At 42.7% G+C, this 27,965-nt stretch overlaps 1 protein-coding gene across 3 annotated transcripts in view; it reads right to left on the minus strand.

Annotated features, from left to right (window-relative positions):
- Nucleotides 1-27,965, minus strand: part of PRLR (prolactin receptor) — a 202,011-nt gene that overhangs the window by 34,560 nt on the left and 139,486 nt on the right. For 2 of the 3 annotated variants that reach the window (XM_081231808.1, XM_081231807.1), the window contains exon 2: nt 24,680-24,740. The gene's annotated coding sequence lies outside the window, so the exon portion shown is untranslated. Of the gene's footprint in view, nt 1-24,679; nt 26,914-27,965 lie in introns of those variants that run through there. The other variant, XM_081231809.1, reaches the window with a different exon arrangement.

Consider the following 27,965-nt stretch of genomic DNA (forward strand, 5'->3'; position numbering starts at 1 on the left):
TCTACACCAGGGAGCAATTGTTACATTTTCAAGGAATGTTGTAAGCCAGCGGGCTTCCTGTTGGTAGCTTGAAATCAGCTGGAGTGGGAGTACTTCTATGGTGGGAATTGGCAAATTCTATAAATCAGAATGTTTCTTTCTTCTTTTTTTTTTCTCCTGGAAGAGCAGTTGTTAAACTTTGACCAGCATACCCCTCACTCCATCTCTCTGGGCTTGGCGTCCCCCCATGTAAGAGGAGGACTTGGGGGTAGTTGAAACTTTCAGGCCAGCATAATGCAGTTTTGCAGGGAGTCCTTTCTGACTGGGGGAGACCTCGTGAACCCAGGATCCCTTCCCTCCTCCCTTTCCTCTCATCTCCCTCTCTGTGCTGACTTAACCCGGCCTTCCTTGGGGTCCTGGTCAGACTGCCCCCATTGCTGCCTCTGCTTGTTGAGGCTGCAAGGTTATTATTTTGTTCCTTCCTGTTGACAACTGCACTGGAGGTTAGCAGGACCTCCAATTGCTTAACACTTTAGATATGGTACCAAACGCCAAAATCAAACAAACGAACCCCCCCCCCCGCCCCGTAACCGTAAGCTAAAAACTCGGCTCACCTTGACCCTTTTAAGTGCACCTCTCACAGTAGCCTGGCGCTTCTGTGATAGAACATTTTCAGTGTGTGTCTATTCACCCAGCCCGGAGAGTGCCCTGACCTGCCTGCCACAGCTTTCCATAGCTGGGGCCACTTGAGCTCCACCTGCAGGCTCTGGGCACAATGTCCATGCGGTGAGAGAAGCCCAGGGAAGGCTTGCATCAGGTCCTGTTCTGTTCCTGGTGCTGGAATCCTGCGTGGTCAACTGTTAAGACCCCACTTCTTCCATAACAGGCCCTTCAGGCCCTGGATCTCTGCCCAGTGCCCAGATCAGTGGCTGACTCCTAGGGCCGGCCTGCATCCCCGTATTCTGTTGGCCCCAGCATCCACGGTGCATGGCTGGACCGTCTTTCTGAAGGCCTGGCAGAATTCCCAGATGCTGACTCCTTGCAGCTCAGCTTGTCGCCTGACCCCTTCTGTCTTGCGCCGTCCCTCTCACTGTCGACTCTCCTGCTCTTCTTGGGAGGCATGATAGGTTTCAAGGTCCTGGCCCCTCCTCATCCTGGTCCGTCTCATTCCTAGAGAGCAGTAAAGTGCCCCTCTGCATTCTTCTGTTTTTAATAAATTTATTTATTTATTTATTTTTGGCTGTGTTGGGTCTTCGTTGCTGTGCGCAGGCTTTCTCAAGTTGCAGTGAGCGGGGTCTCCTCTTCATTGCAGTGCACGGGCTTCTCATTGCAGTGGCTTCTCTTGTTGCGGAGCATGGGCTCTAGGCACACTGGCTTCAGTAGTTGTGGCTCACGGGCTCCGTAGTTGTGGCTCGTGGACTGTAGGGCACAGGCTCAGTAGTTGTGGCGCACGGGCTTAGTTGCTCCATGACATGTGGGATCTTCCCGGGGCAGGACTCGAACCTGTGTCCCCTGTATTGGCAGGCGGATTCTTAACCACTGCGCCACCAGGGAAGTCCCTGGAAGTCCCCCTCTGCTTTCTTGATATCAACCAGGTTTAATCTCTGCACACTTCCGAATGTTTCACACCTTCTCGTTTACTCATTTTGCTCAGTAATTCTATTCGCTGTCTGTTTTCACATCTGGCTCACCTCCCTGTCCAAATATGCTCAGCCTCGTCTAACGTGCATGTGTAGGCACACAGACTAATAATAACAGCCCAGATCAGCCCCCTTCCTCCCACCCTCCAGCCCAGAGCAGGTGAACAATTGCTACCATGTGTCTCCTGCACATTCCCAGAAAGAGATCCTGGGTATGTCCTCTTCCACCTTGGAGGAAATTCATTGGTGAAAATGGAAGTGGCAGCAACCACGTGACAGAGGAAGAGGATGGGACTCAACCAGAAGATCAGCTTGAATTATGCCAGGGGAGGGCGGGCCTGGCCAGGTCTGAGTAATAAGGTAACTTTTGTTTTTCCTGTTTCACCAAGATACTTAAATATGGTTGAGTATTCATTCATTCATTTATCAAATATTAATATTTATCTCCTTCACCTTCTTCAGGCCATTGCTTAAATGTCACCTTATCAGCAAGATCTTCGTTGACCACTGTCTTCAAACCCCATCTCCAGCACTGCTCCACATTCTTCTTCATCCCCCACCCCACTTTACTGTTCTCCACAGCTCATACCATCAACTGACCCATGATATTTTTTCTCATTTGTTTGTTGATGGGGTGTTTCCCTCCACTAGTCTGTAAGCTCCGTTAGAGCAGAGACTATGCAGGACAGTGCCTAGGACAGTGGCCTAAATCCCAGTGATCTCAGAATGTTCAGTTTTGTCTATGTTCTGAAAAACATGTCATGTCTTACTGAAACAATGTCTGCCTCTTCCAGAGGAAATTGGTTTCCTTGCTCCCCTAAAGTTGTAGCATATCAGCAACTAGCTAATCCATGGTGCTGGAGTCCTCCCATTTCTCTTCCCTTCAGAGTATTTAAGAAGAGAGATTTTGGAGGCAAATTATCTGAGTTGGAATCCTGTTCTGTCATTTAATAGATGTGTGATCACAGGTAACTTACTTCTCTGTGCCTTAGTTTCCTCATCTGTGAAATGGGAATAATGCACGGGTCAACCTCACAGAACTATGTTGAAGATTCAGAGAGTTGGTATTGGTAATGGGCTTAAAATAGTGCCCAGTCTACAATGAAGACTATATAAATGTTTGTTAAATTTCCTCCATTCTCCCATTGCTGACTGCTTCTCCCTCCTAACTCTCTCCTACCCAAGAACTTTCCACAGTGGAAGAACTAAGAACTAAGGTAGAGTGACATCCTTTCCATGGGAAATGTTGCGGTTAGAATTTCAGTGGAGGCAATGGGGGTGTGAGCAGATTGGACTATACTCCCCAACTCTTTGCTCCCTCCCTGTCAGAGGATTCCATACCCCCATCCATTGTCATTAGACACACTCATGTGTAAAGAAAGAAGAACAAAGAGTTCGCTCACCCCCAAACTCTACAAAGATGAAGTTGTCAGCCACTGCAGTGCACCCTAACAGGAACTGAAGATGAAAAATGGGATGAGGCACTCAGCTTTGGAAAAACAGCCCCTTGGATAGTTGGATGCACAGATCAGGTAGAATTTTAATGAACCCAGATTCTTGCATCTTCCCACACGTAGAAGAGCAAAAAAAGCATTAACTTGAGATATCCATTCTTGTGACCAGCAGTAATCTTTTTTTTTTCAATTTTTATTGAAATATAGTTGGTTGATTTACAATGTTGTGTTAGTTTCAGGTGTACAGAAATGTGATTCAGTTAAAGCTATCTATCTATCTATCTTAGATTCTTTTCCATTATATGTTATTATAAGATATAAGTATAGTTGCCTGTGCTATAGAGTAGGTCTTTGTTGTTGGTTATCTATTTTATATATAATAGTGTGTGCATTTCAGCATTAATCTTTTACAAGATGTATACTGAATTGCATGTATTTCCTAGCCAAAAATCATACATAAACTCTCTCCTCCTTTACCTCTTCAGAAAGGTTCCCTCCGAGCTACTGAGGGGCTGTCTCCCAGGATATAGTCCTCAGTAAGGTCATTGAATAAAACTTAAACTCACAACTCTTACACTGTGCATTTTTCTTTAAGGCTTCACATGCACCCTGTGGGTGGAGTAAACATCTCATCTCAATGAATTTGGACTTGGCCACATGAAAAACTCTAGTCAATGGAATGTGAGTGGTTGTGATTGTTTTTGCTGTATCCAAACAGAGCCTTAAATACAATTGCATGGTATTGTATTTATTGGCTGAGGCCTTTCTGCTCTCGTTCTCCATATGTCCTCCGGATGTGCCACATGGTACCTACTCCCTCCATCTGGGTTCCAGAATGAGAAAACAGGTGGAGCCCAGATAAACTCAGCTGAGTCCAGCCAATCCCAGCAGAGCCACGGCCAACCTGCTGCTGAGCCACAGTCTTACGTAAAGTGAGCAAAAAGGAAATGTATTGTCAGCCACTGAGAGAGCACCATTTGTTACCACTGCAGAACTGACTAATCCAGGGCAAGAGCAGTAGGAGGAGAACATATGTCTTGCAAGACTGTTCAAACGAGATTATTTTCTCACAGAGGGATCTCTGTGTGTGTTATATATGTGTCTGTGAATGTGCTGTTCATCCAAACACAAAACAACTTAGATAATAATCACTCTTATATTGGTAACAACCTTGTCTACTATGTATATTTCCATTTCTAGAAATGTGAGCTTGGGAAGTGAGAAGGGAAGTTAAAAATAAAATTAAAAACAATAAATTGTTGACCAACTGGCATTACCTCTCTGGCTCCTTGGTTATTTGTCTCAAGAGGAAACGAACAGCAGGAGTTCCAGAATCATGACATTTTGGATATGAAAGGAGCCAAAAGACATGAAAGGATTCTGATCCAACCTCTCCTTTTTACAGGTTGGACAACTAAGGCCTGGAGAGATGAAGTGCTTTGGCCAAGTGCCTGATGGGAGAATCTTTAGAGCACTGAGAGTGGGCTGTGTGCACATCTGAGAAAGTTGCAATAGCTAAGAAGAAATTTTCAAGAATGTGTCGAAAGCATTTTTCCTCTCTAATTCCTGCTTTTTTCTACATCTCGGTTAGAACTCTGGGAGACCACAGGAGTAGCAAAAGCTTCTAGTGTCCATCAGAATTTGGTTCTCCTTTTCCTTCTGGACAGAGAGTTAAAGTTTGCTTCATTGGCTCCCCTGTAGTTAGACAGAGGCAGGTGAAGGAGTTGTGGCCTCTGAAAGTGGACAGAAATGATGTACTTTTCGTCTAGTTCTGGTCTATAAGATATTCACACATTCTCTCTCTCTCTCTCTCTCTCTCATCCATTACTGCCCAGAGGATGATGAAATGGAAGACTTCAGTCATATGGGCTTAGTACAGCCCATAGATGGAAGGGTCCTGTATCCTCTTCTGATGCCCACTGGACTGGGACATGGATGAGAAACAAATTTTGGTTGTTAAGCTTCTGAGACAGAGAGAGGTTGAGTGTTATAATGACTAGCCTTACCTAGATGACTAATCCAGGGATAATCCAGAGACAATCAGTGCAGCTTAGTTTAGATGGTAACTACCATATTTAACCAAGTAGAAGAGCTGTAGATAAGAAGGAAGCCTCTGACATCTGGCCCACTGCCACTGTTCCTTCTTGAATACCATCATCAAAGTCTCCCAGTAACCTGTGCCTTGCTTCCTCTGCATTTTCAGCCCCACACACTGTCACATTCATATGTGTCCACAGGTGTTCAACAACACTTATTGATGGCTGACTGACTACTTTTATAAAGCCATACACAATATATTATTTTGATTCACAGATCCATTGAAACAGCACTTGACTTGAGCTCTACAATACAGTCTTCCCATTAAGCAATAGGCCCTCCATATTACTGAGGGCTATGTTCTGAGACCTTATGGATTCTTCCAATAAAGTGCTCATGTTCATCAATTCGAACTCTAGGACAGATGGGGGACACAGGCAACTGAGATGTGGTTGCTGGATAAGTGAGCTTTGAATAGTGATGCACTTCTGTAGCCCAAAGTAAGACAACAGCACTTAGAAAAAGAGAATATAATATGCTTAACACCTTAAAATATAAGTGCTATTGTCAATTATAAAAGAATCCCTCTATAGATTTCTTAATAAGTCCACCATCCTATTAGTGTATATCAACAACCTGTAGGCCTAACTCCCAATTGGTTGCTAGGTTTCCTGTGTCAGTGCATTTGCACATGGAAATAGAAAGGCCCATGCAAACATCTGCGTATTTGGCTACCGTGACATTGGCCTGGCAGAACCCAGTAAATCATTGTTGACTCACTGCTTTACAATAATAGCATCACCTCTTTGTACAATGTGTAGTTGATGGTGTGTCTTCCACACAACCCTCTCTGAGATTACCAAGGAAGAAAAAGGATTAGGAAGTCCGTATCTAAAAGCTTAGTCAATTTCTCCTTATCTTTGTAAACATTCTTGTAATATTATCCATAATGATTTTTCATCCTTGGCCTTGCAGACTTCCCATACTATGCTTCTCAACTCAGCTTCAGAGACAGAAATTAATTTTAATATTATGACAAGAACAATATAATTTGGAAGGGAAGTTTGCTGCTTTGCTGATACCTCCAGTTCTGTCAATTACCAACTTATTTACAAGTCAAAATATAAGTGGCTTGGGATGCTTTTATGGGAGTGCCTCAGCAGAGGGACTGATCTGCACCTGGATGTCTGGAATGCCTTTCTGAATGTCCTTGATTGCTTAAAAAACTAAAAATAGAACTACCATATGACCCAGCAATACCACTACTGGGCATATACCCTGAGAAAACCATAATTCAAAAAGAAACATGTACCACAATGTTTATTGCAGCACTATTTACTGTGCTGGACATAGAAGCAACCTAAGTGTCCATCGACAGATGAATGGATAAAGAAGATGTGGCACATATATACAATGGAATATTACTCAGCCATAAAAAGAAGTGAAATTGAGCTATTTGTAGTGAGGTGGATGGACCTAGAGTTTGTCATACAGAGTGAAGTAAGTCAGAAAGAGAAAAACAAATACTGTATGCTAACACATATATATGGAATATAAATATAAATATATATGGAATATATATATGGAATTTAAAAAAAAATGGTTCTGATGAACCTAGGGGCAGGACAGGAATAAAGACGCAGATGTAGAGAATGGACTTGAGGACACAGGGAGGGGGGAAGGGTAAGCTGGGACGAAGTGAGAGAGTGGCATGGACATATAACACTACCAAATGTAAAATAGATAGCTAGTGGGAAACAGCCGCATAGCACAGGGAGATCAGCTTGGTGCTTTGTGACCACCTAGGTGGGTGGGATAGGGAGGGTAGGAGGGAGGGAGACGCAGGGGGAAGAGATATGGGGATATATGTATATGTATAGCTGATTCACTTTGTTATACAGCAGAAACTAACACAAGTTGTAAAGCAATTATACTCCAATAAGGATGTTTAAAAAAATAAAAAAGACCCATTATAATCCCCGCCTTTTCTTTCAGGCTCTGTGCATGTGCCAGGCACACAGAGCTAAAGTGTGGCCAGTGAGTCAGTCTGGGAAGAGCAGCAGATAATGTTCCCTTTAATACCCTGTGCAGTTCAGAAGAGCGGTTTCCTGCTTAGGAAAGTCCTCAGGAGCACTTACTTGCTTACTGAACGAGGGATGAGTGAACCAAGGGTCGCAGCCTCCAACGGGTTGTCTTCGTTCTCGCTCTTTACCCCTCTGGAGGTCACATTTAGCCCCATGTCACTTCATGGATTAACAGGAACAAGGATTTTGTGGGTGGACAGGTACCACATATCACGCAGACCCTTGGCCAAATTCCTTATCAGGCATCTCCATCTTCCCCTCCAGGTTCTTCTCCTTGTCAGTTGCCTTGTCTTGCCCCTTTATCTTCCTTTCACTCTGCTCTAAATCCCCTTGGCAGTCCCAAGCCATCCTGCTCTCCCTCAGCTTCTGTGTCTTACAGACTAAAATACCAGGCTGATATCTAGAGAAATAACCATGAGCGTTCCTCAAAGTATGTCCCATGGGGCAAGTCCTCCCACCAGGTGCCTTGTTATAGTCTTTGCCCCGCAGAAACGGCTCCCTTTCTATGCAGGCACAGGGCTGCACGGAAAATGTGATCTCTCCATGCTGTTTCAGAAGCAATAAAGATTGACACGTGGCTGCCCACTCAAAAGCCCAGCTGCCTCCTTCGTCTCAATTTCAGCTTTCCTTCCTTCAGGCAGGGACTTCCTTGGGTCTCCCCAAAGCGGGGGATGCCCTGTCCACAGAGCACCCAGGACCTGACCCTATCATAGAACTGATAATGAAACCTGATTTATCTTTCTTCCTGAACCCTCCCAGGCTGGTAGCTCATGGATGTCAAGAACTGTGTTTATTATTTTATTATTTTTTCTTCTATGTTCCTCATCCTTAATATAAATCTCAATAAATGGTTTTGAATAAATAAATGTATTGGGTGTCAGTTGCATTTAGAGGGAAGTTGGTAAGGATTTTATTCTCTAATGGGCTCTAAATCATTGGCGTATGTGGTTGCGAGGGTAATGCCTTGTCTATATTGGGTGGTTTAAAAATTGATAATGGCGATGTGTGTTTTGATAGGATTTCCAATTTTCAAAGTATTTTCTTATAAAATGTTTATTTTATTCTTTTCCCAACACCGTGAGATTTCTGGATGGTATCACTGAGTTTGCAAATGCTTTTGGCTGTTCAACAGTAGAGGCGGGGCTGGCACCTTGCCTTCTGAGTGTAAATTGGTGAAATCTTTCTGGTAATACATGTTAAAAGCCTTAAGAATGTAGATACACTTTTTTTTTTAGAACAGTATACATAGTTACCTGTCATTTTTATTTTTATTTTTTCTCTTTATTTTTAATATCTTTATTGGAGTATAATTGCTTTACAATGGTGTGTTAGTTTCTGCTTTATAACAAAGTGAGTCAGCTATACATATACATACATCCCCATATCTCCTCCCTCTTGTGTCTCCCTCCCACCTTCCCTATGCCACCCCTCTAGATGGGCACAAAGCACCGAGCTGATCTCCCTGTGCTATGCAGCTGCTTCCCACTAGCTATCTATTTTACATTGGGTAGTGTATATATGCCCATGCCACTCTCTTCGTCCCAGCTTACCCTTCCCCCTCCCTGTGTCCTCAAGTCCATTCTCTACATCTGCGTCTTTATTCCTGTCCTGCCCCTAGGTTCTCCAGAACCATTTGTTGTTGTTGTTGTTTTTAGATTCCATATATATGTGTTAGCATATGGTATTTGTTTTTCTCTTTCTGACTTACTTCACTCTGTATGACAGACTCTAGGTCCATCCACCTCACTACAAATAACTCAATTTCGTTTCTTTTTATTGCTGGGTAATATTCCATTGTACATATGTGCCACATCTTCTTTATCCATTCATCTGTCGATGGACACATAGATTGCTTCCATGTCCTGGCTATTGTAAATAGAGCTGCAATGAATATTGTGGTACATGACTCTTTTTGAATTATGCTTTTCTCAGGGTATATGCTCAGTAGTGGGATTGCTGGGTTGTATGGCAGTTCTATTTTTACTTTTTTAAGGAACCTCCATACTGTTGTAGATACACTTTGAATTGGAAAATACACTTCTAGAAATGTATCCAAAGGAAAAGAAATGTGCAAAAACAATTTTGTACACACACAAAACATCCACCCTGTGCTATTTATAAAAAAAGAATATTGGGAAAAAAATCTAAATATCAAATCATAAAGGCTTATTTAACTAGATCATGGTATAGATATTCAGCAAAATATTGTTTAATTTTAAAAATAATGTGATAAAACTTTTAATGATATGGAAACATGTGAAAGAAAGAAGATAACTGGGTACAGAAAGTGGATGTGTTTGACCTCAATTCTAATATATGTATCTCCATATGTGCACAGAAGAAAAACTGGGAATATATATATGCACCCAGTATATTAGCAGTGGTTATCTCTGGGAGGATGGTTCTAAAATTAAAAAATATTATTTTTGTAATAAAATAAAGTATTACTAAAATACCTAAATAAAATTAAAAGTTATTACTTTTATAATTGAGGGGGGAAATCCCAATAAAAATTTTAACACCATAAAAACAATCCCTTCATGGACACCTGGCATTTTGGAATGTAAATACATGGACGAAGTCCCCACTAGGGTGAGATACAGGAATTGGTTATATGTGTCATGGCACAATTTTCAGCTGTTGACAGCCAGCCTCCCCGTGTTAATTAGTGGTTGTGTCTGAGCACGTGACCCATCTCTTGGGCAATAAAGAGGGGTTTCAGCATTTCTTGATGTCCTGCTCACTTGTTTTTAAGAACTCCCTCCACTTCTCAGAATTCCATTATTATGTCCATCTTAGGGTTATTTAAAATCCCCAGGGACAGCTAGCTATTATTTGCCATTAAGCTTCTGACAAGTGGATGAGAGGCAATTTCATGGAAAAACCTTTGCACTGAGCCTCAGAAAAGGGTGCAGTCATCTTATTAAAATGGAGTTTAAGAAGTTCAGCTGGGTTCTCTCTGGGAAGCTGTGTACTTGTTTTACCCTGGCCCCTCAGCTTCTGGTCATCCTTGGGATACAAAGCAAAAGGTATTAGAAGTTTAAAGTGTGGAAAAGAGGGAAAGAAGGTGGAGAAAGTGGGAGAATCTGGAAGTCCAAAGGGTGGTAAGGAAGAGGGGCAGCTGGTGGACTCAAGGGTTAAAGCCCCACTCTCTTGTCTGTGGCCAGAAATCTGAGCATCTCTGCCACATCCTGAAACCACTCCCAGTGCCAAAGTCTCTCTCTCCCCTTACCTGGCTCCATCTTGTACCGGCACATCCTGTCCCTACCTGCTTTAATCACCTGTTCTCACTCTTGTACGATATGTTCTTTCAAACCTCCTTCTTCATTCAAAGCATCTGGGCTACTTACACAGCAAGATAATTACTTGTCTGTCTTACTGGCTGATATTTACTCTTTTTTTCTTCTTTCCCCTTTACTCAGCTTCCCTCAGGAGCCCTCTCTTAGCAGAAAAGCCACCTGTCCAATCAAAGATGTAATGGCCAGGGATCTGAGCTAGGCTGGATCTGTGGGGAGAGCAAAAAGAACTCCAGTGCAGACTCCTTGAGAGAAAAAGGAAGGAGGAATGAGAACGAGGATTCACCCTTTAAATGCATTTTCAGAAAACTTCAGGATGACTCTAGTTTAATGGCTGGAACACCTATCCATCCATCCGTCCATCTTTCAAATGTCCACTGAGCATCTCTGATGCAGCAGGCATGGGCAGGACCCTGATAATTTAGTCTTGTGCTAAAGCAACCCTCCTAGTACTTAGGCTGGTAGAGAAGAGAAAAGCTAGTATAACACTTTAATGTAAATAACACAAGTATTAAGGCCCCTCTGCAGGGGCCATGAGAGCCAAGAGCAGGCAGATTTGACCTACTCAAGGAGGTTGGGGGCTCCCCTGGGGAGGCTACCTGAGGGATGACGAGTAGAAAGTCCCTCTTCTTTCTCTATTCACAGCCCTGCGTATAAATGGGTATGCAGATGCTCCTGGTTGCTTCTCCAACAGCCATTTCCCCTTTGTTTTTGCACACAGAACCCAGTTTTGTCAGGTATCCGCTGTCCAGTCCCAGGGGATGGAGTGTTATCATTCTAAGGCAACTGTGGTAATCTCACTTCCCATTTATCTGTGATTGGTTTAGGACTGGTTATTCCACCCAGTTTTGGACACTGAGACATGGCAGAAGTCTTCTGGGGTCTGCTGGGGGAGATTTTCCTCCCTGGTCAAAAGAGAGAGGGTGGAAGAGAAGGGTCCCCAGGTAAAAAGAGTCTGGGTCCTTGGTGGTATTATGAGCTCCTAAAGCAAACCTGGGACTGGTTTTCTCAGGACTTCTTTGGTGAGTGTTACACGTCCATGGTTTAGTCTGCTTTTAGCCAGGCATCTGGCCTTTGGGGGATGATTTCATCGAAGTCTGGCACGGACAGCTCAGTGGTCTAATTGGTGAAATGGGTATGTTTTCAACCCTAGTGGCCTATGGGTGGAAAAGGTGGATGTGAGTGAGAACTATCAGGATGCTGCTGTGAAGGGAAGGAACAAAGTAGCTCGTGGCTAAGGTATTGCTCTACTGGGCACATTCAAAGTAATCATATCCTCACTATTGCTTTATCTGTTCTTTTTTTTTTTTTTTTTTTTTGCGGTACATGGGCCTCTCACTGTTGTGGCCTCTCCTGTTGCGGCCTCTCCTGTTGCGGAGCACAGGCTCTGGACGCACAGGCTCAGCGGCCATGGCTCACGGGCCCAGCCGCTCCGCGGCATGTGGGATCTTCCCAGACCAGGGCACGAACCCATGTCCCCTGTACTGGCAGGCAGACTCTCAACCACTGTGCCACCAGGGAAGCTCTGCTTTATCTGTTTGAATAGCCTTTTGATTTTTTTCTTTTCAATTCTCTGGACAATGGCAGATTTAGTGCTAGGAGTCATTAAAAGTGAAAGTCCAATAATTCCTCTGCCTATCTGTTTTTTGATGTGCATGTTCTGTCCAAGAAAATACGGAATCTGATTGGTTATTTAGCCATGTATGTAAATAGCTCCCACGTTGTGAGACATTTTCTCAAATTTGATGAAAGTCATAAATATTTGGCACCAACCACTTTAAGTCCTATAAATGGACTAATCTGATTCAGTTTTCTGGATACTTTTCTAGCAAACAAAAGCCACCTGCATGTTCCAGGGTCTCCCACTGCAGACTCAGAGTTTTGGGAGCCAGGAAAACTGTATCTTCCTGCGTCTCAGGCACAGGAAAACAGACTTGGCAGCTCTGGTGACCAGGCTGTCATGTGCGCCATTTCCTCTTTACCATTAATGTTTGTCTGGGAGGGGTCTTCGGGGAAAAGTCACATCCTTGTTCTCAGTCTAGTCCTTTGCTTGGCCGTTCGCAAGTATTATTTGGTAATGAAGAGTCCACGAGATGGTCAGGGCTTGGGGCTGGATGTGAACTGAGGTTGCAGTATGATCCAGGTGGAGATCACACACTTTGGGGCTGGCACACTTAGGGACCTGGACAGGTACAAAATAACCCTCATTCACCTGAGAGGTGACACAAGCTGCAGAAAGAATTGGACAGTGGTTTCTAGAGCTAGTTCTGCCATTTCTCGGTCAGATTGATTTGGGCCCATCTCTTCCTCTTTCTGAGATGAATTTCTTTTAATAGAAACTGTCAAGAGGCTCACATCTGTCTTGCTTTCCTCAGCCAACTATTGTGAGGATGAGATGAATTAATGTTATGAAAATGCTCCACAGGACTGCAAGTGCTATGTGAGTGTGAACCAGTGGTCAGTAAGAGGTGAATGCTCCCAGATCCTCCACGTCTCTCTGACTCTTTGAGAGGAGGTCTAATTCCAGATGGAGAAGGTTCTCCTTTCTCCCTGAATGTCTTTTGATTTAGGAACTCCCAAGTATCCTTGCTTTAGGACTCTTGGTTACTGAGGGGCTGCCATGTGCCGCCATGGTGATGATATCCCTTTGGCTGAGAGGCCAGTGACCCCTGTGTCCCTCTTGGCTCAGGATTCAGGACAGGATAATTTGCTTCACAAGGAGTCACAGATCCCAGGGCCCATAAAACGGAGGAAATGGGGCCCAAAGCCAATGCCAACCGCTCCTTTATTTGTAGGTGTCAACACCAAGAGATTTGTGGTGGGGTGGCTTCATGTTTGCTCGGGGCTAGAGTCTGGGAAAAGCACACAAAGTTTGCCTTTGGTGGCCTTTTGCTTTCTCTTTCGAATTCTGTTCTCTCTCCTACTCCTCTGTCCTTCCCTACACAGAGGGAATTTCAGGCTCCCTCTGCTTCCCAGAACTCTGCTTTGGCAGTACCAGCAAAGTCAAGAGGAGTTCCACACAACAGAACTCCCTACGGTGATGGAAATGGTCTATGTCTTCTCTGTCCAATACAGCAACCATACCATATGTGACTGTCAAACATTTGAAATGTGGCCAGTGTGACCGAGGAACTGAATTTTTAATATTATTTAATTTCAACGAATTTACATTAAAATTACCACTTGAAGCCAGTGGCTAGTGTGTTCAACGGTGCAGGTCTGGAGCTCAATACCTCAATCATTTCAGTCCTTCCACTCCAATCACAACTAACCTGTCCTGCAGATGATGGATAAAGAAGATGTGGGATATATATACAATGGAATACTACTCAGTCATAAGAAAGAATGAAATAATGCCATTTGCAGCAACATGGATGCAAATAGAGATAATCATAGTAAGTGAAGTAAGACAGAAAGAGAAAGACAGATACCATGTGATATCACTTATATGTGGAATCTAAAATATGACACAAATGAACCTGTCTACAAACCAGAAACAGACATCTGAACACAAAGAACAGACTTCTCTGGTTGCCAAGGGGAAGGGGGTTGGGGAAAGGATGGAGTGTAAAGTTGGGGTTAGGGGGGACCTTCAAGATGGTGGAGGAGTAAGACGTGGAGATCACCTTCCTCCCCACAAATACACCAGAAATACATCTACATGTGAAACAACTCCTACAGAACACCTACTGAACGCTGGCAGAAGACCTCAAACCTCCCAAAAGGCAAGAAACTAACCACGTACCTGGGTAGGGCAAAAGAAAAAAGAAAAAACAGAGACAAAAGAATAGGGACGGGACCTGCACCAGTGGAAGGGAGCTGTGAAGGAGCAAAGGTTTCCACACACTAGGAAGCCCCTCCGTGGGCGGAGACTGTGGGTGGTGGAGGGGGGAAGCTTCGGAGCCACGGAGGAGAGCGCAGCCACAGGGGTGTGGAGGGCAAAGCGGACAGATTCCCACACAGAGGATCAGTGCTGACCAGCACTCACCAGCCCGAGAGGCTTGTCTGCTCACCCGCCAGGGCGGGCGGGGGCTGGGAGCTGAGGCTCAGGCTTTGGAGGTCGGATCGCAGGGAGAGGACTGGGATCGCAGGGAGAGGACTGGGGTTGGTGGCGTGAACACAGCCTGAAGGGGGCAAGTGCACCACAGCTAGCCAGGAGGGAGTCCGGGAAAAAATGTGGACTTACCTAAGAGGCAAGAGACCATTGCTTTGGGGTGCACGAGGAGGGGGGATTCAGAGCACCACTTAAAGGAGCTACAGAGACGGGCACGAGCCGCGGCTAAGAGCGCGGACCCCAGAGACGGGCATGAGACGCTAAGGCTGCTGCTGCAGCCACCAAGAAGCCTGTGTGCAAGCACAGGTCACTATCCACACCAGCCCTCCTGGGAACCTGTGCAGCCCGCCACTGCCAGGGTCCCGTGATCCAGGGACAACTTCCCCGGGAGAACGCATGGCGTGCCTCAGTCTGGTGCAACGTCACGACAGCCTCTGCCACCGCAGGCTCGCCCCGCATCCATACCCCTCCCTCTCCCCGCCTGCGTGAGCCAGAGCCCCCGAATCAGCGGCTCCTTTAACCCCGTCCTGTCTGAGCGAAGAACAGATGCCCTCAGGCAACCTACATGCAGAGGCGGGTCCATACCCAAAGCTGAACCCCGGGAGCTGCGCGAACAAAGAAGAGAAAGGGAAATCTCTCCCAGCAGCCTCAGGAGCAGCGGATTAAATCTCCACAGTCAACTTGATGTACCCTGCATCTGTGGAATACCTCAATAGACAACGAATCATCCCAAAATTGACACAGTGGACTTTGGGAGCAACTGTAGACTTGGGGTTTGCTGTATGCGACTGACTGGTTTCTGGTTTTATGTTTATCTTAGTTTACTATTTAGAGTTTATTATCATTGGTAGATTTGTTTATTGATTTGGTTGCTCTTTTCCTTTTTTAAATTTATATATATATATATATATATATATATATATTTCCCTTTTTCTCTTTTTGTGAGTGTGTATGTGTATGCTTCTTTGTGTGATTTGTCTGTATAGCTTTGCTTTTACCATTTGTCCTAGGGTTCTCTCTGTCTATTTTTTTTTTTTAGTAGAGTTTTTAGTGCTTGTTATCATTGGTGTATTTGTTATTTGGTTTGGTTGCTCTCTTCTTTCTTTCTTTTTTCTTTTATTACCTTTTTATTTTTAAATTTTTAATAAGGTTTTTATTTTAATGACTTTACTTCTTTTTATTTTCTTCCTTCCTTCCTTCCTTCCTTTTTTCTTTCTTTCTTCCTTCCTTCCTTCCTCTCTTTTTCCTTCCTTCCTTCCTTCTTCCTTTCTTTTCTTCCTTTCCTCCTTCCTTCCTTCTTTCTTTCCTTTCTTTCCCTTTCTTTCTTTCTTTCTTTCTTTCTTTCTTTCTTTCTCCCTCCCTTTTCTTCTGAGCCCTGTGGCTGACAGGGTCTTGAAGCTGCAGCTGGCTGTCAGGCCTGGGCCTCTGAGGTGGGAGGGCCAAGTTCAGGAAATTGGTCCACCAGAGACCTCCAGGCTCCATGTAATATCAAACAGCAAAAGCTCTCCCAGAGATCTCCATCTCAATGCTAAGATCCAGCTCCACTCAACAACCAGCAAGTTACACTGCTAGACACCCTATGCCAAACAACTACCAAGACAGGAACAAAACCCCACCCATTAGCAGACAGGCTGCATAATATCATAAGTTCACAAACACCCCAAAACACACCACCAGACATGGTCCTGCCCACCAGAAAGACAACGTCCAGACTCATACACCAGAACACAGGCACCAATCCCCTCTACCAGGAAGCCTACACAACCCACTGAAACAACCTTAGCCACTGGGGACAGACACCAAAAACAACGGGAACTATGAACCTGCAGCCTGTGAAAAGGAGACCCCAAACACAGTAAGTTAAGCAAAATGAACAGAGAACTACACAGTGGATGAAGGAGAAACGTAAAACCCCACAAGACCAAACAAATGAAGAGGAAATAGGCAGTCTATCTGAAAAAGAATTCAGAGTAATGATAGTAAAGATGATCCAAAATCTTGGAAATAGAAAGGAGAAAATACAAGAAACGTTTAACAAGGACCTAGAAGAATTAAAGAGCAAACAAACATAATGAACAACACAATAAATGAAATTAAAAATTCTCTAGAAGGAATCAATAGCAGAATAACTGAGGCAGAAGAACAGATAAGTGACCTGGAAGATAAACTAGTGGAAATAACTATGGCAGAGCAGAATAAAGAAAAAGGAAAGAAAAGAATTGAGGACAGTCTTAGAGACTTCTGGGATAACATTAAATGTACCAACATTCGAATTATAGGGGTCCCAGAAGAAGAAGAGAAAAAGAAAGAGGATTAGAAAATATTTGAAGAGATTATAGCTGAAAACTTCCCTAATATGGGAAAAGGAATAGTCAATCAAGTGCAGGAAGTGCATAGAGTCCCAAACAGGATAAATCCAAGGAGAAACATGCCAAGAGATATATTAATCAAACTATAAAAAAATACAAAGAAAAATAATAAAAGCAGCAAGGAAAAAACAACAAATAACATACAGGGGAATCACCATAAGGTTAACAGCTGACATTTCAGCAGAAACTCTGCAAGCCAGGAGGCAGTGGCAAGAAATATTTAAAGTGGTGAAAGGGAAAAACCTACAACCAAGATTACTCTACCAAGCAAGGATCTCATTCAGATTTGATGGAGAAATCAAAAGCTTTACACACAAGCAAAAGCTAAGAGAATTCAGCACCACAAAAACAGCTTTACAAAAAATGCTAAAGGAAATTCTCTAGACAGGAAACACAAGAGAAGGAAAAGACATATAATAACAAACCCAAAACAATTGAGAAAATGGTAATAGGAACATATATATTGATAATTACCTTAAATGTAAATGGATTAAATGCTCCAACCAAAAGACATAGACTGGCTGAATGGAGACAAAAACAAGACCCATATATATGCTGTCTACAAGAGACCCACATCAGACCTAGGGACACATACAGACTGAAAGTGAGGGGATGGAAAAAGATATTCCATGCAAATGGAAATCAAAAGAAAGCTGGACTAGCAATTCTCCTATCAAACAAAATAGACTTTAAAATAAAGACTATTACAAGAGACAAAGAAGGACACTACATAATGATCAAGGGTTCAATCTAAGAAGAAGACATAACAATTGTAAATATTTATGCACCCAAAATAGGAGCACCTCAATACATAAGGCAAATGCTAACAGCCAAAAAAGGGGTAATCGACAGTAAAACAATCATAGTGGGGACTTTAACACCCCACTTTCACCAATGGATGGATCATCTAAAGGAAAATAAAGAAGGAAACACAAGCTTTAAATGATACATTAGACAAGATGGACTGTTTGATATTTATAGGACATTCCATCAAAAAACAACAGAATACACATTCTTCTCAAGTGCTCATGGAATGTTCTCTAGGATAGATCATATCTTGGGTCACAAATCAAGCCTTGGTAAATTTAAGAAAATTGACATCATATCAAGTATCTTTTCTGGCCACAATGCTATGAGACTAGATATCAATTACAGGAAAAAAATCTGTAAAAAATACAAACACATGGAGGCTAAACAATACACTACTGAATAACCAAGAGATCACTGAAGAAACCAAAGAGGAAATCAAAACACACCTAGAAACAAATGACAATGAAAAAAAAGTTGACCCAAAACCTATGGAATGCAGCAAAAACAGTTCTAAGAGGGAAGTTTATAGCAATACAATCCTACCTCAAGAAACAAGAAACATCTCAAATAAACAACCTAACCTTACACCTACAGCAATTAGAGAAAAAACACAAAAAACCCAAAGTTAGCAGAAGGAAAGAAATCATAAAGATCAAATAAGAAAAAATGAAAAAGAAATGAAGGAAACGATAGCAAAGATCAATAAAACGAAAAACTGGTTCTTTGAGAAGATAAACAAAATTCATGAACCATTAGCAAGAGTCATGAGGAAAAAAAGGAAAAAGACTCAAATGAATAGAATTAGAAATGAAAAAGGAGAAGTAACAACTGACACTGCAGAAATACAAAGGATCATGAGAGATTACTACAAGCAACTATATGCCAATAAAATGGACAACCTGGAAGAAATGGACAAATTCTTAGAAAAGCACAGCTTTCTGAGACTGAATCAGGAAGAAATAGAAAATATAAACAGACCAATCACAAGCACTGAAATTGATACTGTGATTAAAAATCTTCCAACAAACAAAAGCACAGGACCAGATGGCTTCACAGGTGAATTCTATCAAACATTTAGTGAAGAGCTAACTCCCATCCTTCTCAAACTCTTCCAAAATGTAGCAGAGGGAGGAACACTCCCAAACTCATTCTATGAGGCCACCATCACCCTGATACCAATATCAAAGATGTCACAAAGAAAGAAAACTACAGGCCAATATCACCGATGAACACAGATGCAAAAATCCTCAACAAAATACTAACAAACAGAATCCAGTAGCACATTAAAAGGATCATACAACTTGATCAAGTGGGGTTTATGCCAGGAATGCAAGGATTCTTCAATATATGCAAATCAATCCATGTGATAAACCATATTAACAACTTGAAGGAGAAAAACCATATGATCATCTCAACAGATGAAGAAAAAGCTTTTGACAAATTCAACACCCATTTATGATAAAAACCCTCCAGAAAGGAGGCATAGAGGGAACTTACCTCAACATAATAAAGGCCATATATGACAAACCCACAGCCAACATCATTCTCAATTGTGAAAAACTGAAACCATTTCCTCTAAGATCAGGAACAAGACAAGGTTGTCCAGTCTCACCACTATTATTCAACATAGTTTTGGAAGTTGTAGCCACAGCAATCAGAGAAGAAAAAGAAATAAAAGGAATCCAATTTGGAAAAGAGGAAGTAAAGCTGTCACTTTACTGTCGTGGCTGATGACACGACACTATACATAGAGAATCCTAAAGATGCTACCAGAAAACTACTAGAGCTAATCAATGAATTTGGTAAAGTAGCAGGATACAAAATTAATGCACAGAAATCTCTCACATTCCTATACACTGATGATGAAATATCTGAAAGAGAAATTGAGGAAACACTCCCATTTACCACTGCAACAAAAAGAATAAGATACCTAGGAATAAACCTAGCTAAGGAGACAAAAGACCTGTACGCAGAAAACTATGACACTGATGAAAGGAATTAAAGATGATACAAACAGGGCTTCCCTGGCGGTGCAGTGGTTGAGAGCCTGCCTGCCGATGCAGGGGACGTGGGTTCGTGCCCCGGTCTGGGAAGATCTCAGATGCCGCAGAGCGGCTGGGCCCGTGAGCCATGGCCGCTGAGCCTGCGCGTCCGGAGCCTGTGCTCCGCAACGGGAGAGGCCACAACGGTGAGAGGCCCTCATACCGCAAAAAAAAAAAAAAAAAAAAAAAAAAGATGATACAAACAGATGGAGAGATATACCATGTTCTTGGACTGGAAGAATCAACATTGTGAAAATGACTATACTACCTAAAGCAATCTACAGAGTCAATGCAATCCCTATGAAACTACCAATGGCATTTGTCACAGAACTAGAACAAAACATTTCACAATTTGTATGGAAACACAAAAGACCCCAAATAGCCAAAGCAGTCTTGAGAAAGAAAAGCTGAGCTGTAGGAATCAGGCTCCCTGACTTCAGGCTATACTACAAGGCTACAGTAATCAACAGTATGGTACTGGCACAAAAACAGAAATATAAATCAATGGAACAGGATAGAAAGCCCAGAGATAAATCTATGCACATATAGTCACCTTATATTTGACAAAGGAGGCAAGAATATGCAATGGAGAAAAGACAGCCTCTTTAATAAGTGGTGCTGGGAAAACTGGACAGCTACATATAAAAGAATAAAATTAGAATACTCCATAACACCATACACAAAAATAAACTCCAAATGGATTAAAGACCTAAATGTAAGGCCAGACACTATCAAACTCTTAGAGGAAAACATAGGCAGAATACTCTGTGACATAAATCATAGCTAGATCCTTTTGGACCCACCTCTTAAAGAAATGGAAATAAAAACAAAAATAAACAATTGGCACCTAGTGAAACTTAAAAGCTTTTGCACAACAAAGGAAAACATAAACAAGACAAAAAGACAACCCTCAGAATGGGAGAAAATATTTGCCAATGAAGCAACCGACAAAGGATTAATTTCCAAAATTTACAAGCAGCCCATGTAGCTCAATATCGAAAAAACAAACAACCCCAATGCAAAAATGGGCAGAAGAACTACACAGACATTTCTCCAAAGAAGATATACAGATTGCCAACAAACACATGAAAGAATGCTCAACATCACTAATCATTAGAGAAATGCAAATCAAAACTACAATGAGGTATCACCTCACACCAGTCAGAATGGCCATCATCAAAAATCTACAAACAATAAATGCTGGAGAGGGTGTGGAGAAAAGGGAACCCTCTTGCACTGTTGGTGGGAATGTAAATTGATACAGCCACTATGGGGAGCAGTATGGAGTTTCCTTAAAAAACTTAAAAATAGAACTCCACACGACCCAGCAATCCCACTACTGGGCATATACTCTGAGAAAACCATAATTCAAAGAGTCATGTACCACAGTGTTCATTGCATGTCTATTTACAATAGCCAGGACATGGTAGCAAACTAAGTGTCCATCGACAGATGAATGGATAAAGAAGATGTGGCACATTTATACAATTGAATATTACTCAGCCATAAAAAGAAATGAAACTGAGTTATTTGTAGTGAAGTGGATGGTCCTAGAGACTGTCAGAGTGAAGTAATTCAGAAAGAGAAAAACAAATACAGTATGCTAACAGATATATGGAATCTTAAAAAAAAAAAAAGGTTCTGAAGAACCTAGGGGCAGGAGAGGAAAAAAGATACAGACATAGAGAATGGACTTGAGGACATGGGAAGGGGGAAGGGTAAGCTGGGACGAAGTGAGAGAGTGGCATGGGCATATGTACACTACCAGATGTAAAATAGATAGCTAGTGGGAAGTAGTCGCATAGCACAGGGAGATCAGCTTGGTGCTTTGTGCCCACCTAGAGGGGTGGGATAGGGAGGGTGGGAGGGAGATGCAAGAGGGAGGAGATATGCGGACATAAGTATATGTATAGCTTATTCACTTTGTTATAAAGCAGAAACTAACACACCATTTTAAAGTAATTATACTCCAATAAAGATGTTAAAAAAAAATAAAGGTTGGTGTTAGCAGATGTAAGCCATAATATATAGAATGGATAAACCACAAGGTCTTACTGTATAGTACAGGAAACTATATTTAATACCCTATGACAAAGCATAATGGAAATGAATATAAAAAAAGAATGTGTATATATATATACATATATATGTATATATATATATACTTACATACATATAACTGAATCACTTTTCTATACAGCAGAAATTAACACAGCATTGTAAATAAACTATACTTAAAAAAACCCAAAAAACAATTAACCTGTCCTGTGTCCCAACCTCAAGACCCCCTTCTTAGAGAAGGTACCAACAAGCTAATCTGACAAACAAATTCCTATCCTCGTATTAAGTTCTTACCCTTCTTAGGTAAATGCATAGGTTTTGAACAATGCCGTGCTTCAGTCAATGCAGAGGCTCAAATGATAGGCATTTGACGGACTCTGGTAGGCAAGCACGGTGGGTGAAAAGATTGTAGGCTTAGAGTTTTTGAGTGACCTCAAAGCATACTCTGTGGATGGGCCCATCCTCCCCAGGGCCCTGGGCTGCTTCGAAGTTCCTCCTAGTCTCTTGCAGTTTGGGAAGAGTTAAGATCAAAGATGTGTAGATGGGAGCCTGGGAAAGAGCTGGATGTGGGAGGGTTGGAATGCGCAGAGCCTAAAGGATGCCAACCTCCTGCAGAAGAACCTGGTATGCCATTCAGAGTGGCATTCTGTTCCACTCTGGGGAGGAGGTGCCAGGGAGAGGTCATTACCACGGGACAGGATGGAAGGGTTAACAGTTCAAAGAGATCAGAAACCAGACTGAAGGCCACAAAATGGACTGTGGCACTTCCGGTGGGGTGTCAGACAGGAAGTGTGATTCTACTCTTCTAATCCTAATTCTAATCCTCCTTTATAGGGACCATTTTGTTTCCTCTGAATTCTTTTATGAACATTGCTTTCTGGATGTTCCTTTCACCCTGAAACTGAGCAGCGTTTCTGTTTCTCTTGGACAACCATGGGACTGCTCTCACGTTCTTGCCTGTGTTTCCACAGATACCTACTGGTATCAGAAGCCAACACTTTCACACCAAACACTAGGTTGGGTAATGGGTGGAGGATAATGAGGGGTGGATGTGGTTTGTAAATAAGTATACATATAAATAAAAAAGAGTAGCCAACCCCCCCGGTGCTTTGCATCGCAGTTTAGATCATGCTGTGCCTTTCCAGACCTCATGAAGAGAAGGATTGCTCAAGCATTTAGTGTTACTCTCTCCTCTCTCGTTTGCCTTTCATTCAATCAAACCTGATGAGGCATTTGGCATCAGGGGGCAGAAGCCTAGGAAGAAGAAAGAAACTCCGAGAAGATGGTGGTTTGGCTGCGTTGATTCACCGGTTGCAGTGCTACCAAATACTCCTGGGCTTTAAGCCAAAGGGTCTTGCTGTGAGGAAGCACTTTGACAACTTATGGCAGCCCTTCTGCAAGTCCTTGTTCATGTTTACTCTGAACACTATAAATTTCAGTCTACTCGCGTGAAAAATACAAGTCTTGCTGGGCTGAGGTAACTTAGAGCAGGGGTTTTTCTTGTGGGATATTTTGTCTCCCCCAACCCAGAGGACACCTGGCAGTGTCTGGGAACATGATTTTATTGTCACTACTGAGGGGAGGACTTTCTCCTCTCTGGAACCCTACGCGACATCTGAAGACATGGTTGATTGTCACAAGTGGGGTGGGGGTGGAATACTGGCATTTAATGAGTGGAGACCAGGGGTGCTGCTAAGCATGCTACAATGCACAAAACAGCCTCCACGACCAAGACTTATCTGTCCTAGAATGTCAACAGTGCTAAAAGTGAGAACCTCTGGCCCCGAGTGAAAGCCCAGGCTTGGTTCTTGACACTGACGTATCAGATGGTCCTCAAAGGACCAACACTTTTCAGTATTGGAGGACAAGTACCCTGGGGTGACCTCAGGAAATCCTAGGATAATTCTCATCTACCCATGACCTAGTCAGTTTCATATCTTCATGAGTCCTTAACATGCTCTGAAAGAGAGAGTGCATCCTCAGGGTGACACATGCCAAGTTGGTCTCAGAGGGTCAAGATCCCATTTTTCTGTAGTACATACAGAGGGTAGCCTTGAGGCTTGGTTTCTCCATCTGTCAAATGGACTCATAATACTTCACAACCTATTTATCAGCTGGACTTGGTATCCTAGGGAGATGGAGTTGGGGCATGGTATTTGATCTGGGGAATATGTGAGTTAAGTACTTCTACCCAACTCCGGCTCCAAAATGGCAATAGGACATTGTAGGTGGGGAGAGGCAAACAACAACCTGTGAGATCCAAGTCAGTAGATTGTGCCTGGGGTTCAGTGGGTCATGGGACCAGGAAGTGATTTTCCCTGACGATGGTAGGTAGGGAAGATGCAGAACCCAGCATGTCTGAGTCTTTCCACGAGGACCGTCAGTGGGCTGGGAGGAAGGGGACCTGCAGCTGTGACAATAGTAGGGGCTGAAGGGGACACAGAAAGCCATGCCAGAATTTATGCAGAGCTGCTTGGGAAAATAAAAGCAAACACAGTATTTCTTTTTCTGATTTTAAAAGAATAGCACAGTCATTGTTGAAATGTTCTCAAGTACAGACAACTAGGAAGAGAAAATTAAAATCTCCCATAAATGCACCACGAGGAGATATCAGCTATTAACAGGTGTGGTATTTTCTTTGAGAAAAACAGAGAAGGGTTTTCTGGGCAGGATAGGCTGGGGAGATCAAAAAGGTCTTTGAGAATAGCAGAATGCAACAGCGTGGATGTTGACTGGTTCAGAACTATTCTCTCTGTGAGCCAAGAGAGGAGAGTCCTTTCCTGAGCCTGGATGAAGCGCACAGTAGGACAGTTGGGCGCTGTGACAGAGGGGCACGCGTCAAGTTCCCCTTACCTCAAGGTTCATGTGGAAAGCATCCTTAGCGTTCGCCTCCATGAATAGAAGAGTTCTTGAGCTGAAAGAGGAAATGACTCATTTTAGTTCAAAGATGGTGAAACAGGAGATGCCGTTTCTTACTCACTTTGCAGCAATAGCATGACTGAAATCACTGCACTTCAGTGATGGCATAAGACAGCTCTAGTTTTTTTTTTTTTTTTGAATTAGTTTTCTATCAACCTTATTATGAAGTAATTTCAAACTTATAGAAAAGTTGCAACAATACTAAAAAAAAGTTATACTCCCTTTACCCAGATATCCTAATTATTAATATTTTACATTTAGTTTATCATACTCTTTCTTCGTTTTGTTTTTTAATTTTTTGGTCACACCATGCAGCATGTGGGATCTTCAATCCCGACCAGGGATCAAACCTGCATGCCCTGCAATGGAAGCCCAGAATCTTAATCACTGGACTGCCAGGGATGTCCCTATCATTCTCTTTCTTTTCTGTATACACAAATGATTATTTTTATTGAATCATTTGAGAATAAGTCATGATGTCTCTTCACCCTCTAATATTTCTGTTGTGTTTTCCTAAGAGCAAGGGCATTCTCTTATATAACCATAATGTAATGACGAAAATCAGAAAATTGACGTTGATATAGTACTATTATCTTATCTACAGATCTTCCTAAAATGTTGCCAGTTATCCTAACTGGGATTTGACTTTGTGAAATTTGGCCCTGGAGACCTTGAATGAAATTTATTGACGTATCCTGTCATAGCCATGGCTGAACTGGGAATTTGGCCGCTCCAGCTCAAAGCTCAAGTTTGATTCTTTCTCATGGGTTCATACGAGCATTGGCAGAAGCCTGCTTTTCGAGATGTGAATAATTTTTGGTAGTGACAGGGTTGTTCCCTGGGCTGTTGCGTGTGGGCTTATATCAGCTGGACTACGCCCATCTGGAATTATGGTGCCCATCTTGTTCCTTCCAATATATCTGGCTCTTTTGTCTAAGACATTTTAAATTCTGAGGACTAACTAGCCTGAGTCTGTGAGGCATGAGGTGACAATTGCTAATAGTATGGATCTGAGTTAGAACAAAAATGATTTCAGGACTTGAATACAAAATAGGCTCCTATATGTGTACAGTTACTTTTTAAAATTTGCTTTGATATATAGACAACGATTGCTAATTTAGTGCTCAGTTTTCTCTTGCACATTCCATGTGAAAACAAACAATCTAACCAGAGTAGCAGGCCAAATAACACTTGTAAATAATTTCTATGTCTTCAAAATCCAGAATCTTGGGGATTATTGTTCAAGGAATCAGGGCTGAGTGTTCTCCATGCTGACACCCATGGAGAAGGAAGTGGAAGGCAGCCAGCTGTGGATTGCTACCAGCGGCTTCAAGCCAACAGAATCTCTCTCTTACACCCCCAATTCCTCAGCATCACCGCTACTGGCCTAATGAATGCAGAGCTGAGACATCTTTGCAATAAAAACCTATGATGTGATGAGCCCATTTGAGTGTAAAACGGCCAGCCCCAAGGCATCAGATAATGAGGTGTCTGGTGAACCCAGAGTTCACAACGCAACTGTCTGGGGCAACTTTCTCAGAATCCACCAATTTTTCTCCATAGATACAGTGATGCTGAATTTTTCATTTTAAAATTCTGAACATTCTAGAATGTATTTTAAATTCTGGGAATCATTTCAGGACTTAAAGCCCTCTCTTTGATAATGTTCTAACTCTGGTTAAAACAAGCCCTGCTCTGTTCTGTTACCTCCCAAATTAAATTCAAACTTTTTACTCTTTGGCAGGAAACGCTGAGGGTCAGCAGAGGCTAGGGGAGGGTGCAGGAGTGGGGGAGGGCTGCACTGGGGGTAGAAAGTCTGGAAAGTCTGACTACGAGCAGCAGTAGTCAGGGCTCTTCAGCAAGAAGAAGTAAAGGAGGTTGTGGTCCTTTCACTCCTGCAGTTCAACAAACATTGACGGAGTGCCAGGTCTTGGACTCACTTCATTCATTCATTGTTTATTCATTCAGAATTTTAAAAAATGCCTGGCACACCATTTAGCCCTTGTCACTCTCTACCCCAACTCCCACACCTACTCTCAGTCCTCCTCTGTGCCCTGTGGGCTGGCTCCTGTGATGCTCTTGTCCTCCAGCTCTGGTTGGGTCCCACCCATGGGAGGCAGAGGATGGGAGCAGAACACATCAGGGTATCTGTTTCCCAAGCCCCCTGCCTTCGTCCTGGCCTGCTTTCAGCAGTGGTTGTGTCTCCACTGCCACAGCTCCAGGTGGGCAGCTCCAGCTCTCACTGGGTCCAGGCAAAATCCCTCCCTCCCCATTCCCCTCTAGGCAGAGAGGGTGGTGACAAATTCCCTTGTTACTTTTCTCAACTCTGCCCACAGGTATGTAAATTATAAGATTACCTTTTCTTAAACATCCTAGCTAAGTATGTCATCTTTTTCCTTTCTGACCCTGACTGCTACAGCCCTTGAATATATGCTGAATTGTTTTCTGATTGCTTGGGACAGACTGGAAAGATTAAAGTTTTGTAGGCAGTGTCTGACACTAGGCTTCACCAATGCAGGGTGGGGAGGCATAACTTAACAGAAGCTCCTGGGGGAGAAATCTCAGAGGTTTAGTCCCTGATAGACTCCAGTATTGTGTGTCAATCAAAGACAGACTTGATCTCTGGCCACATAATTAGAAGTATGTTGTCCAGAATAAGGGAGGTGATCTGTCTGCATTTAGAGTTCTAGGCTCAGTTCTGGGCTCTCCACTTTAAGAGGAGACATGTTAGTTGTCTTTAAGTGTTAAAAGTTCTGTCATATAGAGCAGAGGTTGAACAAGTTTTTCTTTAAGGGCCAAATAGTAAATATTTTTGGCTTTGTGGGCCACATGTTCTCTGTTGCAACTACTCTATTGTGCAAAAGCAGTCACAGACAATATGTGAATGAATAAGCTTGACTGTGTTCTAATAAAACTTTATTTACAAAAATAAATGGTGAGCTGGATTTGGCCTGTAGGCTTTATTTTGTTGACTTCTGATGTAAGGGGGAAACCATGGATTTTTTTTTCTGGGTGTTTCCAAAAGGCAGAAGTTAGATACACTGTAAAAATTGTAGGGAGGTCGATTTGTGCTAATTTTAAGGAAGATCTTTCTAAAGGTAATGACTGTTCCCAAACAGGATCAGCTGATTCAGGAAGCAGTAGGTTTTTTGTTATTGAACGTATTCAAAGGAGAAGCTGAGTGTCACAGAATAGTTTTCTGCAAAGCACACAGAGTAAC

The sequence above is a fragment of the Mesoplodon bidens genome, assembly GCF_964165515.1.
Source record: "Mesoplodon bidens genome assembly, chromosome: 4".
In the NCBI taxonomy this organism is placed as follows: domain Eukaryota; kingdom Metazoa; phylum Chordata; class Mammalia; order Artiodactyla; family Ziphiidae; genus Mesoplodon; species Mesoplodon bidens.